General features: G+C 43.2%; 1 long non-coding RNA gene across 1 annotated transcript; it reads left to right on the top strand.

The window, feature by feature from the left end:
* The first annotated feature begins 392 nt into the window (after positions 1-392).
* LOC148224791 (uncharacterized) lies at positions 393-15,620 on the top strand. The gene is made up of 4 exons (XR_015801420.1): positions 393-548; positions 12,227-12,632; positions 13,872-14,009; positions 15,017-15,620. It is a non-coding gene; the product is annotated as an uncharacterized LOC148224791 (long non-coding RNA).
* The last annotated feature ends 205 nt before the right edge of the window (positions 15,621-15,825 follow it).

Below are 15,825 nucleotides of genomic sequence, written 5' to 3'. Positions count from 1 at the left end.
CCCCGTGGGTCACATCCTCACAGTCACGCTGCTCTGGCACCACCAGTCTGTCTCCTGCCACAGCAACACTGGCTTCATCTGCAAGTGGATGAAACCAGGCAGCATCCACTGCAGCCGCTGAGGATCTCTTCTGAATGCCCATGGGCTACGAGCCAGGCTTTCCCCCTAAGCCTGAGTGCTTCTGTGCCTAAGCTTTTCATCTTACACCAGAGAACTGTGCATATTTTCATTACCCATATTGTGCCTTATCCTCGTTGAGTGGCACAAGCTATTTCCCTCTTACTGTCCAAATGAAGGGGCGGGGGAGAGAGGGAGGGAAGGAAGAGAAAGGAGTGGAGAATTTGTTGTCTCTTCGTTTGCCCTCTTGTCAATCGATCAGCAGCAATTCCTTTTAGATAATAACACACAAATTGCCTGTGCAGCTCAGCTACTGCTCTGGCTCTGTGAGAATCTGCTGGGACCAAGCTTGAAATCAGCGAGTTAATGAGCTGTAAGAGCCAAGGAGAAGGGGGAGAGGAGAAAGGGAGGGGGCAGATGGAGAGAGGGAGGTAAGTCTGAAGATCCCGTTCCTGCCCGAGCTCTGCTGGGAGTTAGGCGCTCACCTAAGCTCTACTTGCAGCGTCCCAGCCCCAGAGCCATCGCGGGGGGACCCGCTGTGACAGCAGCTTGGTAGGAGCAGGCAAGGCTGAGAGAAGGGGCAGAGCACTGGCAGTACCTGCTGCAGCCGCGTCCTGCCGAGGTCTGCCTCGGGTCTGCCTTTCCCCACAGCCTTCCCCTGCCTCTTCACGCCATCGCTTTGGGTTTAAGTGCCTCTCTGGAGCTCCATGCTAAAGCAGATGTGGCTGTGCATTTATAGATGTATACGGCTATATGTAATACATACATACAGCCTCCAGGACGAATTGGAACGTACAGTCGCGATGCAGCCTTTGACGGGCAGTTTTGTGCCCAGTCACACCTCTGTCGTGAGCAGACCATTTCTGTGACATTAATCATTTGCAAAATGTTGCAAAAACCCCACTGCACGGGGTCCCAGCAGTGATGGTCCCCCACACATTGACAGCAGCTCCCCAGCAGGCACAGAGGCATCACCTGGGTGCAAGCCCCGCTGTCCGCGCCTGGCTTTTGTATAAGGGACACCCACTTTTGGAGATCATCTCCCCCGTTTTGCAGGCAGCACAAAAGAAACACAGAGTTTGTTGCCTTCTCAGCTTCATAACAAAGCTATCCAGTTCTAAAATTATCAAAGTGAAATGGAGGCTTGCTTAATGTGTGTGTGGGTGTTAATGGAGACAGAACCGCTCTTATAACTGCCTTAAAAGCTATTTCATAAAATAGTTTCATTGTCAGGGACTTTAAACATACAGGATTAATATCTTAACTGACTGTGCCTCATTTTGTATTATCTCAAGGACAAATTTATAAGATGATACACACTATTTAGTCTTTATAATGCTTGCATCTGTAACTGCCATGCTTTGGGAGAATTTTACCATCATTGCTACTTGTAGAAACATATTAACTTGCCATAAACAACTAAAAATAAATTAATCACATTCACAAATCTGTTAAGGAGTTAGTTACTATATATAAACTGCCAAAAGCAACCTGAAATCTATATGAAATGAGGCAAATATTGCTCAGAGACATTAAATAACACATGTATAAATCAGCCTAATTTAAAGCATCATTGAAACTAATAATGCTATTTTGACTTGTAACATAAGGTTGTGTGTTTTATTAAAATTCTTTTACTGAAAATGGTTAGATTTTTTAAAAATGTTACCATTATTTTATGGATTTTTTATTTATTGAAATTTCATTTTAAGAATTTGAATTCTATTTTTAGGGCATCCATCCATTTTAATAGGTAACCTCAATGTGTTAAGAAGGAAAAGTAAAATATGCTGATTATAGGATGTCTTAAACCACAATATTTTTCAGAAATGTTTCATGCCTGGTAATCTTCTGTGCACGTCATAGAAATTGCTTGGCTTTTCCAAGCAGAGTTCTCACAGTATGGGATGCTTGAGGGAAAGGAGACCTTTTCTATGAATGGACAGAGAAAGCTGTCATCTTGTTTAGTCTTGCAAATCAAAGACAGAGAGTAGATATGTTTGTTGCTTGTGAATATATTAGAGTAAGATTCCAAACAGCTCTTTCATCGAGTGGAGAATGTTGGCATAGAAAGAAATATGAGCGTGTTAAGAAGACAAGGATTGACAGACCTGTGCAGCCCAGAGATCCTCTTTCTGATGTAGTGACACTTCCCTAAGGAAGAGTACAAAAATGTATCCATTCTAAGCTATCCCAAACACCCCTCAAACATTTTGAAATATTATGGAAATCAAGAAGGGTATCATAACACTCTGAGATTAAAGAGGGAATGTGATGCCCCAGTTTTCTCAGAAAGGAGAGGTAAGCAATCCTTGTCTTCATAGTTCACTGCAGCACCAGACACATCTCTACTTTTTCTTGGCATCAGTTCTCCAGAGCCTCGAAGGGAAGAGCAGTCACTTTTCTGGTCTGAAAGAGCTGGGTGGTTATACAGGAAATGCATCAACAGTCCTGACAGTAGGAGGTGAACAAAGAGGGAGGAAGATGCAGCAGGACTGATGCACACCCTGCGTTTTATTAGCTGTACAATATCTGGGGACACTGGGTTACCCTCGGAAGATTCTCTCTGATCCATAGTGCTGGACCTAGGCACTGGCTTCATCTCCACTAAGGAGGATGGGCACCAATTTATCTATTGTTGAAATGTATATGCTGGGCAGCTGAAATAAACTGCCTTTGGGGTTATGGATGAACCTGAAAGAGCCTGTGGCAGGTGGCACTCCTGTCACCAGTGTCCTCTGGAAGACACTTGGATACACTGCGAGAAGGACTGTATAAACTTTGAGGAGAACACTGGGGAGGAGATCTACTGGTAAACATGGTGTCAGAAGGAGGCGTGCTCTTGCTGCAGACATAGTTCCTCATTTCCATGCCTTGTAACCTTTCTTGCACAGACTCATCCCTGTGTGACACAGACCCCATCACTGCTGCCTTCTGACCTTTTGGAGAGTGGCCTCCAAACCAATTTTCTCTACTTAAGATTGGACACCAAAATGGGGTAGCTGACTCATGGTTGTAGGTGCACACCACGTGAGAAGGAGACACATCTCCAGGAAACTGGGGATAATTTGGGAGTTTCATTTTTCTCTTTCTTGACTGTTGGGATGTTAAGGCAATTACACCCCTAATTTACAAGCTGCTCTTGGTGTGCTAACTGTAATGAGGATGACTCAGGCAGTGTAAGATAAAAGGTGTTATCAGCTATCAATCATATGTCAGTTTGGTGGCAACTTTTATAGCTGAAATGGCTTCAGCCAAACAATGACTTATATTCCAGGCTGCTTTTAAGACTGGATTGCCGAGGGCCTGCTCAGACCTCATGTTGCCACACTTCCCCATCTCCTCTCTCCACTTTGGGCAAGGGCTTAGCCCCACCGAGCAAGCTGTTTTGTCTGCTAGTTCTGTTTTGGACACTTGTCCCATCCCTGTAAATGAACATCAATTCATTGCAGGAAATTATTTCCACGTGCAGAATTGCTGCATTGCAGGTGTCTCAGGTTTGAATTCCTTTTCTCCTTTTCTCTTTTTCTGTTTTTCATAACATGACATTTCTATTGCACCAAGAGTACTTTGCAAAGTAGCTTTACTGACCACAACTTTTTGTGCCTGAAACTCTCAACAATTTGAAGATAATGATATGCTTAACTTCACAAAGCTATAGATAAAACATCTCCTTGAAAAAGTCCACATTGTCTGAATGATACAAAAAGGGCAGAGAAGAAGAAGAAGAAGAAGAAGAAGAAGAAGAAGAAGAAGAAGAAGAAGAAGAAGGGAATTATCCACCTTTTCATAGCTATGCCTTCTAAATGGTCTTCCAACTTTCTGTCTTTCACCTCTGAATTTGTATGTATTGGTGTTGTCTAAGCCTTGCTTTGAACTCACAGACTCTGCTTATACACAGAAGACTCAGAAACCTGAGCTATTTTAGAAGGCCAAGGCAAGAGATTTGAAAGGCAAGCAAGGAACTGGCACACTAAGGGATAGTTGAGGTTAGGCACTGATAGCAGCAATAGCCACACTCATCTAAAAATACCTTGTAAGATTACATTGAGCCTGAGGCCTCTGTGTGAGATGTGAAAACAATATCTGTGGCTTTCAAGGCAAATGTATTTGTTGTTTTGCAAAAACCTTCATCTAAAGAAGTTTTCTATCTTCCCCTGTTGCTTCATGCTCTCAACTCCCATCATGTTTTTGTTCTTTCCACTGTTTAGTGTTTATCTTCCTTTGCAAAAATAGAAGTCAGATGGGAAACCATCTTTTCTAGGCATTCCCACAGTGAATATTTGCATTTTTGAGCAGTATCTCAATATCACGGTGTTCTTCAGATAATCTGAAATCACAGGGGTTATGCAGGTAGCAATCACAATACTATGCACAACTGTGGCTGACTATTCCAGCAAAAATCAACAGTGCAGATACAAAACAGACTGACTGAAAGTGCAAAAGTAATGTAGCAAATTTAGCCCAACAAATATATGCAGTTTTGGCTTCTATAATATGCAGGTTAAAGGACAGTCATAGAGTCACAGAATCATAGAATGGACTGGGTTGGAAGTGACCTTAAAGATCACTTAATTCCAATCCACCTGCCATGGGTTCCATCTAACCTGGTCTTCAACACCTTCAGGGATGGAGGACCCAGAATTTCACTGTGCAAACTGTTGCCGTGCCTTACTACCCTCACTGTAAATAATTCTTTCCTAATATCTAAACTTACTCTCTCTCAGTTCAAAACCATTCCCTCTTGTCTTGTCACTCTTGTGAGAAGTCCCCTTCCTTTCTTGTAAGGTCCCTCAAGGTACTGAAAGGTCAAAATTAGGTCCCCCCAAAGCCTTTTTTCCAGCCTAATCAACCACAATTCTCTCAGATTTCCCCATAGGAGTGGTACTCCGTTGCTCTAATCATCTTCATGAGCCTCTTCTGGACTCACTCCAACAGGTCCATGTCCTCCCTGTGCTGGGCCCCAGAGCTGGTGCAGCCCTGCAGGTGGGCTCTCACAGAGCAGAGCAGAGGGGCAGAATCCCCTCCCTGCCCTGCTGCCCACGCTGCTTTGGGTGCAGCCCAGGACACCACTGGCATTTTGGGTTGTGAGTGCCCATGGCTGGGTCATGTTCAGCCTCTCCCCCACCAGCACCCCAAGTTCTTCTCCACAGGACTGCTCTTGATCTGTTCATCCCCAGCCTGTGTGAATACTGGTGGTTGCCCCAAGCCAGGTGCAGCACCTTGCACTTGGCCTTGTGGAACCTCATGATATTCCCCTGGGCCCAGTGCTTGAGGCTGTCCAGGTCCCTCTGGATGGCATCTCATCCTTCAGTGTGTCAGTTTTACCAGCCATCTTGATGTCATCTGCACATTTGCTGAGGATGCACTCAATAATGACATCCTGGGGTGGGGAATCTCTGTTGTCCAACCACAGTGAATTTCAGGCTATATTTTACAGTCCTTGGGTAAAAGGAGAGAGTGACATCAGTTTCCAAGAAAATCTTTAATCTGAAAATGTTTCAAAAGTTTTAGAAAATCTTCATGTATTCTGACAAAATGCAGCACCTCCAAAGGATTCACTCAACCTGAAACATTTCATTTTCTTTTTTTTTTTTTAATTTATCCTCAACTGTGATGTGAAAAGGTGATAAAAGTGCCTCCCCTCCCCTTGCTGAAATGAAAGGTATCCAGTTTTTCCAGTGCTGATGTTCTGACAGGTTGAATAGGAGGGAAAAAGGAATTGAGGAGCTTTTGTTTGTTAGTTTTTTTGTTTGTTTGTTGGATTTTTTTCCTGCCCACATGAGGGCTGGAGCTGCATTTAAAAAGACACCACCAACTTTAGATGACAGATATGCTCCAGAAGGAGTCAGTGGTGAAGGGGCTTGTTGCTGGGGCCAGCCTGCCTTTTGGTGGGTCTTAACTAACACAGGCAGATGGAAGATTTCTGTAGGAGAGAAAGATGCTAACACAAGTGTCTGCCACAAGACAGGAGTCAAGTGTCCTGTTTTTACAGCCTCTGGCTTGTGTCTAGCCTTTAACCTCCCAAATTCCCGCAGATTTGGTTTGTGGAGATCAGCAATGCCTGGCTCTGTTTGCTCAGCACCACTTGATGCCTGCAAAAATCCCTGCCTCAAGGTTTTCAACTGGAACGACTCTTTCCTGGTGTCTCGTTTTTGATAAATTAGAGCTAAGCAAAGAGCCGCCAAAAGAGATTTAAAGGAGCCCCAATATAAACAGGAACATTTTGCTGCTGTTTTCACTTGGCTGGACCAAACACAGCTGCCTGTTGAACTGGGTAAATAGAGAGAAGGCTAGTATTACACTTCACCTCTTTATCAGGGTTCAAGGCAAACCTTTCTCTCCTTTTTTTTCCCCTATGTTGTGCATATTTCAGTGTTCTTTTTATAAGTCAATTTTATTTTAAGTTTCAGTTTGGGTTTCTGGAAAATGAACTAGCTGAAGCTTATTGTGAGATTACTCCCTAGCAAAAGGTAAACAGAAATCATGCAGAAATGCTGACAATGGGAAGAGTTTTGCACCAAAAAAATGTTTTATAAAAAATTATCCTTAGGTTACTGATCATGTGTTTGCATGTTTTAACATTCTCTGTGTTACAAATAAACTGGAATTGCAAATCTGCCATCCCGGACCGGACCTAAAATTGAGCTGACTCCCCTCCTGTTCACAATTGTCCAGGAGAAGGGCCAAGCAGGGTGCTCAGGATTTTGTGAAGGAGGGTGGTAAGAGATCCAACTTCACACAAGGCTCCCAAGTCCATTACAGGCTGGAGATTTCCTCAACATGCAGTATATTATGTCTTGCACAGTGTTTGTTCACCATGACAAACTTCTGATATTCACTTTGCATGTGCTCAGTGGCAGTTTAAAACCTGCATGTTTCTGATTCCCAAAGCTTGATTATACGCAACAGGAAAATGCTTCTCTTGCTCACTTTTGATTTTCCCACCTTATAACATCAGTGGATGCATTTACTGGATTTCCATACTCTGACATTACAGCAGATCCATTCAAAGGAAAAAGTGCTCACAGAGTAGCATTACATGCTAAATTAGGTCATGTTTCTCAGGTGCTAAATACAGAGAGATGGTCCCTGGCTGTAATAGCTCACAGTTTGGGTAGACAAGGCTAAAGACCAGGGGGCAGAGATATTATTTTTTAAAATTACAGATTGAGCAGCCTTCATCAGCCCATACCGGAAGGCTGGGTAAAACCAGAAACTGGCTTTAATCACAAAGTATCCTTTTGTGTGCAACAAATTTTCTCCTTAACACACAGCAGGTCTATTCCTTAACAGTTTGCAGGAGCACCATGTATTTCCTTTCTGGATTATTTTTATTATCACTACAACCCACAATGAGTTGCAGTGGGACAAAACTACAAATTAGTTTTCCCCTCTTGCAATTTTTATCCAACAAGATAGTTTGGTGTAGAAGGACACCCATTTGCATCACATCTTCCCTCTGCCTTCTCCTGCTGAGCATCCCAAGTGTCTCAGTCTCACCTGAGACCTCTGAAATTTTGCTGCCTTCTATTAGCTCTGCCATCCTCTGAGCATTCATCCACCCCAAAAGGCCACACTCCTGCTTGTCTTTCTTCTCTCTGCATGGTGCTACTCCTGCTGTTTAATGATCTCTAGCAATGAACAGGAAAGGCAGGAGAGTGCAGGAAATGCCCTCCCAGATCAGATCAATGTCTGTCTGTCTGTCCTGGCTCTCTGGGCACAGCACACAAGTCTTGGTGCCACTCAAGCCTCGCTGTCCCTGTAATGCCCCACACAGCAATTACAGGAGTAGGGAGGTTAGAGGGGATGTCCTGGCTTCTTTTCTTTAGGATCCTTTTATTGATTTGTTGTTCATGACTTTTTTTCCTCCAGTCCCTTTGCATCTTACTGTCCCTCTCCACAACCTCCAGTGGTAACAAGTTCCCAAATTTCTCTATTTGCCATGTAAGATTTTTCTTGCTACTCTCTGTTATAAATTATCCATATTTCATTGAGTGACCACACTTCTGCTATTGATGGATGAGGTAAACATTAGCTTTTTATTCTCCTTACTATCCCCTTCATGTTTTGTAAGCTTCTGTCATATCCTTCCCCAGCCTTCTCTTCTCCAAATCAAGGCAATCCAGGCTTTTCAGTTTCTCTTCATATGCAGTTTGCTCCATTCTCCCCATTATTTTAATTGCCATTCCCTATGGGTTTTTTTGATTCTACTGTATCCTCTGTCAGGTGTGGAGAACACACACCCAACTGCATGAGATCCAAGGGTGCACCAAGGTTTTACAGGATGGCTGTTTCCACCAGTATGAGATGAAGGGTCTATCTATTAAAAACAAAACAACCAACCAAAACAAAAACAAAAATCCCCAGCAAAACAAGTACAGACAGCCTGAGAAGGTCATCAGTATTCTAAAATGTCTGTAAGTAAAAGCAGTACTGAACAAAAAATAGAAAAGCCACTGAAAGGTGAAGATGCAGCCTAACGAGCACAGGAGAACATGGTGCTTAGAGCAATTAGAGATTTGATATTGAGGCCTTAGGGAAGGCACTACTTGGCACAGTGCCATGTGGAAAAGAAATCCCAGGCAGCTCTGGGGGCAAGGAGCCAAGAGACAGAAAACAGGAGAAAGGGCCTGAGCAACTGCTGAATGCAGGAAGAGGGGGAAATTAAATCAAAACCTTCTCTTCTATTTTTTGTGGCTGTTAAGAGAAGCAAACAAACAAAATCAGAAAACAAAAACAAAACAAAGAAAAATAATAAAATAAAAATAGAAATAGAATAAAATAGAAATCCCCTTTTCTAGAGAATGCATCCTAATGGTCTTCAAAATAAAGAAGTTAGAGGAAAACCCACCCTGAACCTGATTTTTCACAGTGAAAAGTGACTGATTGAAAGGAGTAACAACTAAGAGTGGAGCTACTTAAATTCAAATTACCACAGGGTAAATTCCCAGTGCAGATGCCTATGATTTTATGAAAGCAATCCAATTAGTCACAAGTGACTAGGACTAAGGATTAAAATCAACTGCTATGGGAGAAGGCTCAAAGATACAATCTGCAGTTTGAGATAGAAGATGATATTCCTGGAAAAGGGCACAAAGGCAAGGAGACTTCAAAAGGGAAGTGAGGTGAAAGAGGGAAACTGCATTAGGAACAAAAGAAGGAAGTCAAAGTGACAAAATAAAGAGAGTCAGATAAGTTTGATATAGAAAAGATAAGGGCAGAAGAAGAGAAGAAAATAAGAAAAGGGTGTATAATATAAAGCAAATTTTCAGTTATTAGATTAAAGATCTTAAGTATTTATAAGGGTAAATATTTGTGCTATCTCTACTCCCATTCCCTATCTCTACTCCCCATGACCAGCTTAAAAAATTCTTTGTAGGATGAACTAGCAGTATAAGGGGCTGGAGAAAGTCAGTTCTGCCTCTAATGTACACGAAACAATTATTTGGGCAGCAGAACACAGCTCTCAGTGAAAAATTTCACCTGACTAGGCGGAAAATGAAGAAATAATCTCTTTCAATAAATGTGAACACATAAGCAAACACATAAGCAAAGCCTTAAAGCTGCAATTACTTTGCTGAAAGAATTCTTAGGCAGGCCCAAAACTGTGGTCCTGTGGGTGTTTATAACCCTGGAATTGTTCTCCACAGACACATATCCATGTTTTAGACACAAGCTACCTTCTGAATAATTCCATGCCAGCCTGCTTACTCTGACTTTAGGACCTCATTTAGTATTTAAGTATACAACTATTCTTATCACTTTACTACCTCCAAATCTTTGCTAAATGATGTTTCAGATGAGGGCAGAGATCTGGTACCCATCTACAACTCTGCTGGAGAGGCAGAGTAAGAAGGGCAGGTAAGCAGATTTTATGTCCTGCTGCAAGGGGATGCACAAGGAGGGGAAAGAGCCTCCTCCTTGCCTTTCTCCTGCAGCTTATGGCCAGATAACAGGGCACAACAAGAGAGGAAAGATTCAGATTAGGCTGCCAGCATCAGGGTAATAAAATATCTGCTTATTCAGAGCAGTGGTTTTGGATGTGAAAACGCAGCAGAGAGGCCCTTTCCTCACACCTGTGTTCCAGGGCTGGTGCCTTTCCTTGACTCCAGTCGAGTGTTTACAACACCCAGGGTGGGGGAACTGAAGCACAGAGATTGACTTCCCCACCAGTGGTGGCAACCACTATAGAAACCCAGATTTCCTGCTTTGCTGTTTCAGATTTTCCACTCCAGGCTCTGCAAACCTCTCCCCTGTTTGTCCCTCTGCTCGTCCCTCTGCTCCACTCCATTAGGAAATAATGGCATCAGGGCTGCTGAGGCTCAGGCAGGGCAGTTTCTATCTGTTCTGCTCACTTCCCTTTCTCTTCCCACAGAGCTCATTAGCTTCTGGTGCCGGTGCCAAAAGCAGCAAGGGTCCCCCTGGCAGAGTGCATCCCTACTACCTCTCCCAAGCATCCTCCAAGGCTCTCCAGAGCCCCTCCATCTTGTGCACAGAGACAGGAACAGACCCACCTGTCTCCATCACCTTCAGGCTGCATCATACAGCCTGTGGCACTGCAAACAGGAACAAGGATCATGCCAGCTGGGTGGCATGGAGCCTTATGGAAAGGACGTGGCTCCAGTGTTTTCTAAATGAAGGGGGTTTTCTTTATGCCTGGCTTGTAAACATCTGCAATACACTGTATTGATGTTTCTGACTTAGATGGGCCTGTCTGAACTGTCATTACCCGAAACCTGAAAAGCCTTTATTCTTGCTGCCATTCCTAGCACACGGCAGGATCCTTCACTCTGGAATGATCACTAGCTCCCCGTTAATTTATCCTTTCTGTTTCACTGCTCAGCGAGTACCCTCTGATCTTGCCGCTCACTCCCCCTCCCCACCTCTCTGAAACCGTGGAAGAAAGAGTGCCCTGCTATCCACAGAAATATCTTTCCCTCCTTCCCTCTGTCCTGGCAGCCTCCGCACAGTCCCTGTCCCCATCACCCAGGCTGCAACTTCCTCCTTTATCTGAGCTTGCCAGCCTTTCCTGTGTCTTTTCACTCTGCCATCAAGGTCTAGAGCAGTTTCCTGTCATGTTTTCTGGGCCACTTGTATCTTAATTTCTGCCTCAAGTAATCTCTCCCTCTTGTGAGCATTTTCCATGTCATGTCTTTCTGCAAACTGTATCTTTCCTTGCTCCTGTCCCTCACACTTCCTCTGATTCTAGGGCATCTCTTCTTTACTGACTTGTGATTTTAGTGTTTCCTGTTCTCAGGAGCTGGGCTCTGCAGGCAATGTGATACAAACTGCCAAACCAAATTGCTTTTCACCTTCTGATTAAAGTATTTAAGCTACCTCTTGCTCTGTTGCATTTGACGTGTACACTGCACACATTGTTTTCTCCTGCTTTCTTTCCTCCATCAGGCTCTTTGGACCAAAACCTGCTTTCGATCATTGCTGCAGTTAAGACTTTTCACAAGGAATCAGTCACAGGCAACGCATTTAACAGCTTGACTCTAAAATAACAATGTGCATATAGGAGAGTTGTAAAGAAGCTGCAAATGTTCTGTATTATGTCTTGAAACTAGAAAGAATAGACATCATCTAAAAATGTGGATCTAAATTCACAGCACTCCATGTATTTCCATTTGCATAGCAGAAATCAGGACATGCTTTGAAGATTAAGCTTTATATATATGGACTATTGAAAATTATGGTTTAGAAAACAGATAAATGGAAAATAAGTGTACCGGGGGATTTCCATGTTCTGGGCTCTTTTATCACCAAGCAACATCAATATCCAAGTTACACAATTTATTATTGAATTAGACTCTTTTTCCTTTTAGGAGGGGGATAAAAAAATGCAGTGAATAGATTAGTTTTAACTGAGTTAATGGGAGATTCTCTGAAAGTGTGAACACTGGTCAATATACATGTATAAATTTTTGCTCATATTTTTAACACACCAAAATGCAGAAAGAAAGTTCTTTTTTTCCTACTGGTTTGTTAAAAACTCAATCTGTCAATGGTCTTTTCCATGGAGATGGGAGTTTTTCTTTAAGCACATTTGTTGGATTCAGCCCTTAATAACATAAGAATGTTTTTTCTCTGTCTTCATTTGCAGCCAGAAAAAAACCTCAGGTATGATGGTACACTCTTAGAGGTTATTCCAAGATTGTGCCTCTCCTGAGAGACCAGACTTCAAATGAGCTGCAGCCTTTCACATGCCTGTGGGATGGAGGTCATGAGAGCAGACACCTGCACATGTGCCCTTCCTCTGAATTCTCCTGCTGAATCTGAAATACAGGCATGCAGTAGGATTACTCATGTGCTGAACTGTGTGCAGAAGTTTACACAGCTTCGGGAGCTCAATGGAAAAACAAAGGCCATCCCATGGTTCACCTTCTGCCACTCCACCCACTTCAGTCATCTGCAACAGAGCTCTGAGCTGATTCTGGTTTCCACTTAGGCAACACTTGTAGCAACTTTTCTAGACCAAGAACATAATGACTAGAGAAAATACATCCAGGGTAAGTGTTTGTGGGAAACTAAAAACTTTCTGCTTCTGTAAATCTCAGCACCCAAACAGCACATTTTAAATCCATTGCATTTCTGCATCCAGAAAATCAGTGAAATCAATCTCAGAAATGCTGGTGCTGCTGAGAAGTGTGTACTTACCTACCTGGTGAGAATATATGACATCAGGGAATGGGAGAAATTATGCCTACTAAATCATGTAAAGTCATCTCTGCTCAGGAGTTTAGGGGTTTGCAGTGGCTATTGAGTTTTTCAGATGGAGGAGACAGAGGCAGTTCGGGGGTCTCAGCCTTAATTTTGCTGTCCAAGCTCACGTTGCTGTGGCTGCAGTCAGTGTAAGCACTTGCTGAAGGAGGAGTGTGGAGCAGCAGGCTGTTCATGAGCTGGGCTCCAGGCTGGCACTTGCAGAGCTTAGGTCTCATGATATCCAGGACGTGCTGAGAAGGATATTGCTCAAAAAATATCTGAGATAGGCTGCAGCCTACACATTCAGTCCAGAAAAACACAGACGGGAGTGTGTCTATGTACCTGGCTGGGTAAGTGCCCATCTAATTATTTTGTTTCTGCTGGGATTGTGGCATTTAAAGGTATTTTAGGCCATGCTGGGATCTCTAGTTATTTAAAGCTATGCCAACCCAAACAAACTCAGTTTCCAGTTTCCAGCAGATAGCTGTCTCCAAACTGGTCACTACTGTGGTGTCTGTGGGGGGACATAAGCAATTCCACAGCAGAGTTAATCTCTTCTGAAGCAATTTTCTTGACCTGATCAGAAAAGCATCACTCTGAGCACCAAGTCCTGTGCTCCTGACATTAGTGTGAGCCATGCCCTCAACAAGAGGTGCCTTTGGGCCTCAAGCACCTGTTGGACTCAAAAGTTAAGTACATGTTTACATTCCCATTAAGTCAATTGGTCTTAATCATATGCTCAAGAGTTTTGCAGAGTTGATCCAAAGTTCAATCATGTAGCGGGTGTTTGGAGGTAACTGCAAAGACTTACAATAGAAAGTTAGAAAAAAAAAATCAGTTTCTCTCCAGATAACACCTTTATATCATTTATCCCTCTAATCAATTTACAAATATACCTGACAGATGCAATTTTCATTTTCAGCTGTTTCACTTGTGATCTCTTTAGCTGTTTTCTTTCCTAAAGTTAGCCTGAGTAAATATTTGACTTTTTCCCCTAAGTCACTGCATACCGTTGTGTAACCTAATAAAACCTTTTATTTCATTAGCACCAGTTTATCTAATGTTCCAGACTAATTGAGAGTGGATTTCCAAGAAGAAAAAGGAAGAACATGTTCACAACCACAGACACCTCCTCACCTGTTTATGAAAGACAACACAGGCTCTGCAGGACAGAAAAAATACCAGTAAAATATATCACATCTCACCTGTCTGCAATTTTCTCAGTCCATATCAATTCCCCGAAGTAAAAGCCACATCATTCAGTGTTTACATTAAAATGTAAGCTTGAAAGTAAGGTCGCTATTTTCCTCTGCTCAGTAGGGATTACTGGAACAGATTCTGCACTTCCCTGTGTGGAAATCGCCTCTCTCCCAGGGCTCTGCCTTAGCAATCAGTGGGGTGGGAATTGTTCTTTCCAAAAGTCCGTGTTCTTCTTATGCTGGGGGCCCCAGGGCTGGACACAGTACTCCATGTGGGATTTCACAGGAGCAGATTAGAGGGGCAGAATCAACTCCCTCACCTTCCTGGCCACACTGCTTTTGATGCAGCTCTGGGTATGGTTGGCAGTTTTCAGTCTTTTGGTCATTCTGGATATAGAAACATAAAACTCAACTTTCTAAACTGATCCCATTTAATTAGAAAGCTGACACATTTTTATCACTACTGTGATATTCCTGACTGCTGCCAAGAAGACCTGGGGAAGAGGATCGTCAGAAACTGGTGTATTTTATAAAATAAACAAATGGTGCTTGAGTGTGTTCAAGTAAAAATTATTACTGAAACCAAAGGGAGCACAGCAAGGATAGAGCATACTCAGATTCACAGCCCTTTCCACATCAAAGTGCTGGCAAGCTCATCTTGTCATTTGCTTGGGTCACTGTCCTGGAAGCCCATGGGGTACCTCAGCTCTGCTTTGCAGTCTTAGCAGGGCTGCTGTGAGAAGATACCCAGTCTGTTCTGCTGGTGTGGAGCACCAGGCCTGAGGCACAGGTTTCTCTCTGAGCTACAGTGGGGATGGATCTTCAGAAGGCAAAGTTTTGTTGGTCCCACAGTATTTAGGTATGAAGCAGTAGATTCAAAGTCAGAAGTGCTGGACTTGCCACTCAGATTTTCTGACTGAATGGTTGCTGAAGGTTTTATTTCACCTACAAAAATCAAGTAATCTGGTAATTTTCCTGTTCTTTCTTTTCAGCTGAGAAGATGGACAGCCCTATCCCAAGCTGTGAGCTGCACTCAGGACAGAGGTAATGGAGGCAGCAGAAGAACTGTCCTTTGCATACAGTGGCAAGTCTCTCCTGCTGAAGTAGGTGGGTGTCCTTAGAGCAAGGTGGGGAAGGGCTGGAGAAGGCAGATCTGCTTTACAAGTCTCTCCATTTGGGCCCTGGCAGCTGGATGTGTGACCAAGGCTTCTCACCTCTGTGCCCACCAGCTTTGAGGTCCTTTGAAACCACTGGATGCAGTAATTTATGATTAGAAATGTTGCACTTAGACAGTTTCTACAACAGAGGGTACAAGGAGAATCAAGAAACTGGGATGATCATGCCAAACGGCTACAGGCAACCAGGAAAAGACCATGAAGGATCTTCCCATAATTTGGTCCTTCTGAGGAACATTTTCTGAGACATTTCTAAGGGAGAAGTCCCTTAAGAGCTTAGCCTGTCTTTTAAGAGTCATTCTCTGAAAATAATTCATAAATTCCTATTAAAAGTCCATGAGGCTGCCAGGCTACAAACAAGGACACCAAAACATTAAGGGAAAAAGGAAAAAATTATTATAATAAAATATATGTCTTCTGACTCTTGCCCACTTCTGACTTTCTGATCTTTCAAGGTCAACTGCAGATCCAAAGAATGATCTCATGTCCTGCCTCTACAGCCTGGCACTGCTGCCAGGATACCTCAGAGCCAAAACTCAACAGAGTTTCAGCCTCATGCTCTGCCCCTGCAAAACCTGCCCTCACCCAGTGAAAGGTGCATGGCTGGCCAGCGACCGGCACAGGAT

The sequence above is a fragment of the Sturnus vulgaris genome, chromosome 2, assembly GCF_052056855.1.
Source record: "Sturnus vulgaris isolate bStuVul1 chromosome 2, bStuVul1.hap1, whole genome shotgun sequence".
Classification (NCBI taxonomy): Eukaryota; Metazoa; Chordata; class Aves; order Passeriformes; family Sturnidae; genus Sturnus; species Sturnus vulgaris.
Note: the sequence above shows the minus strand (reverse complement) of the source record. Positions and strands in the feature narration are given on the sequence as shown.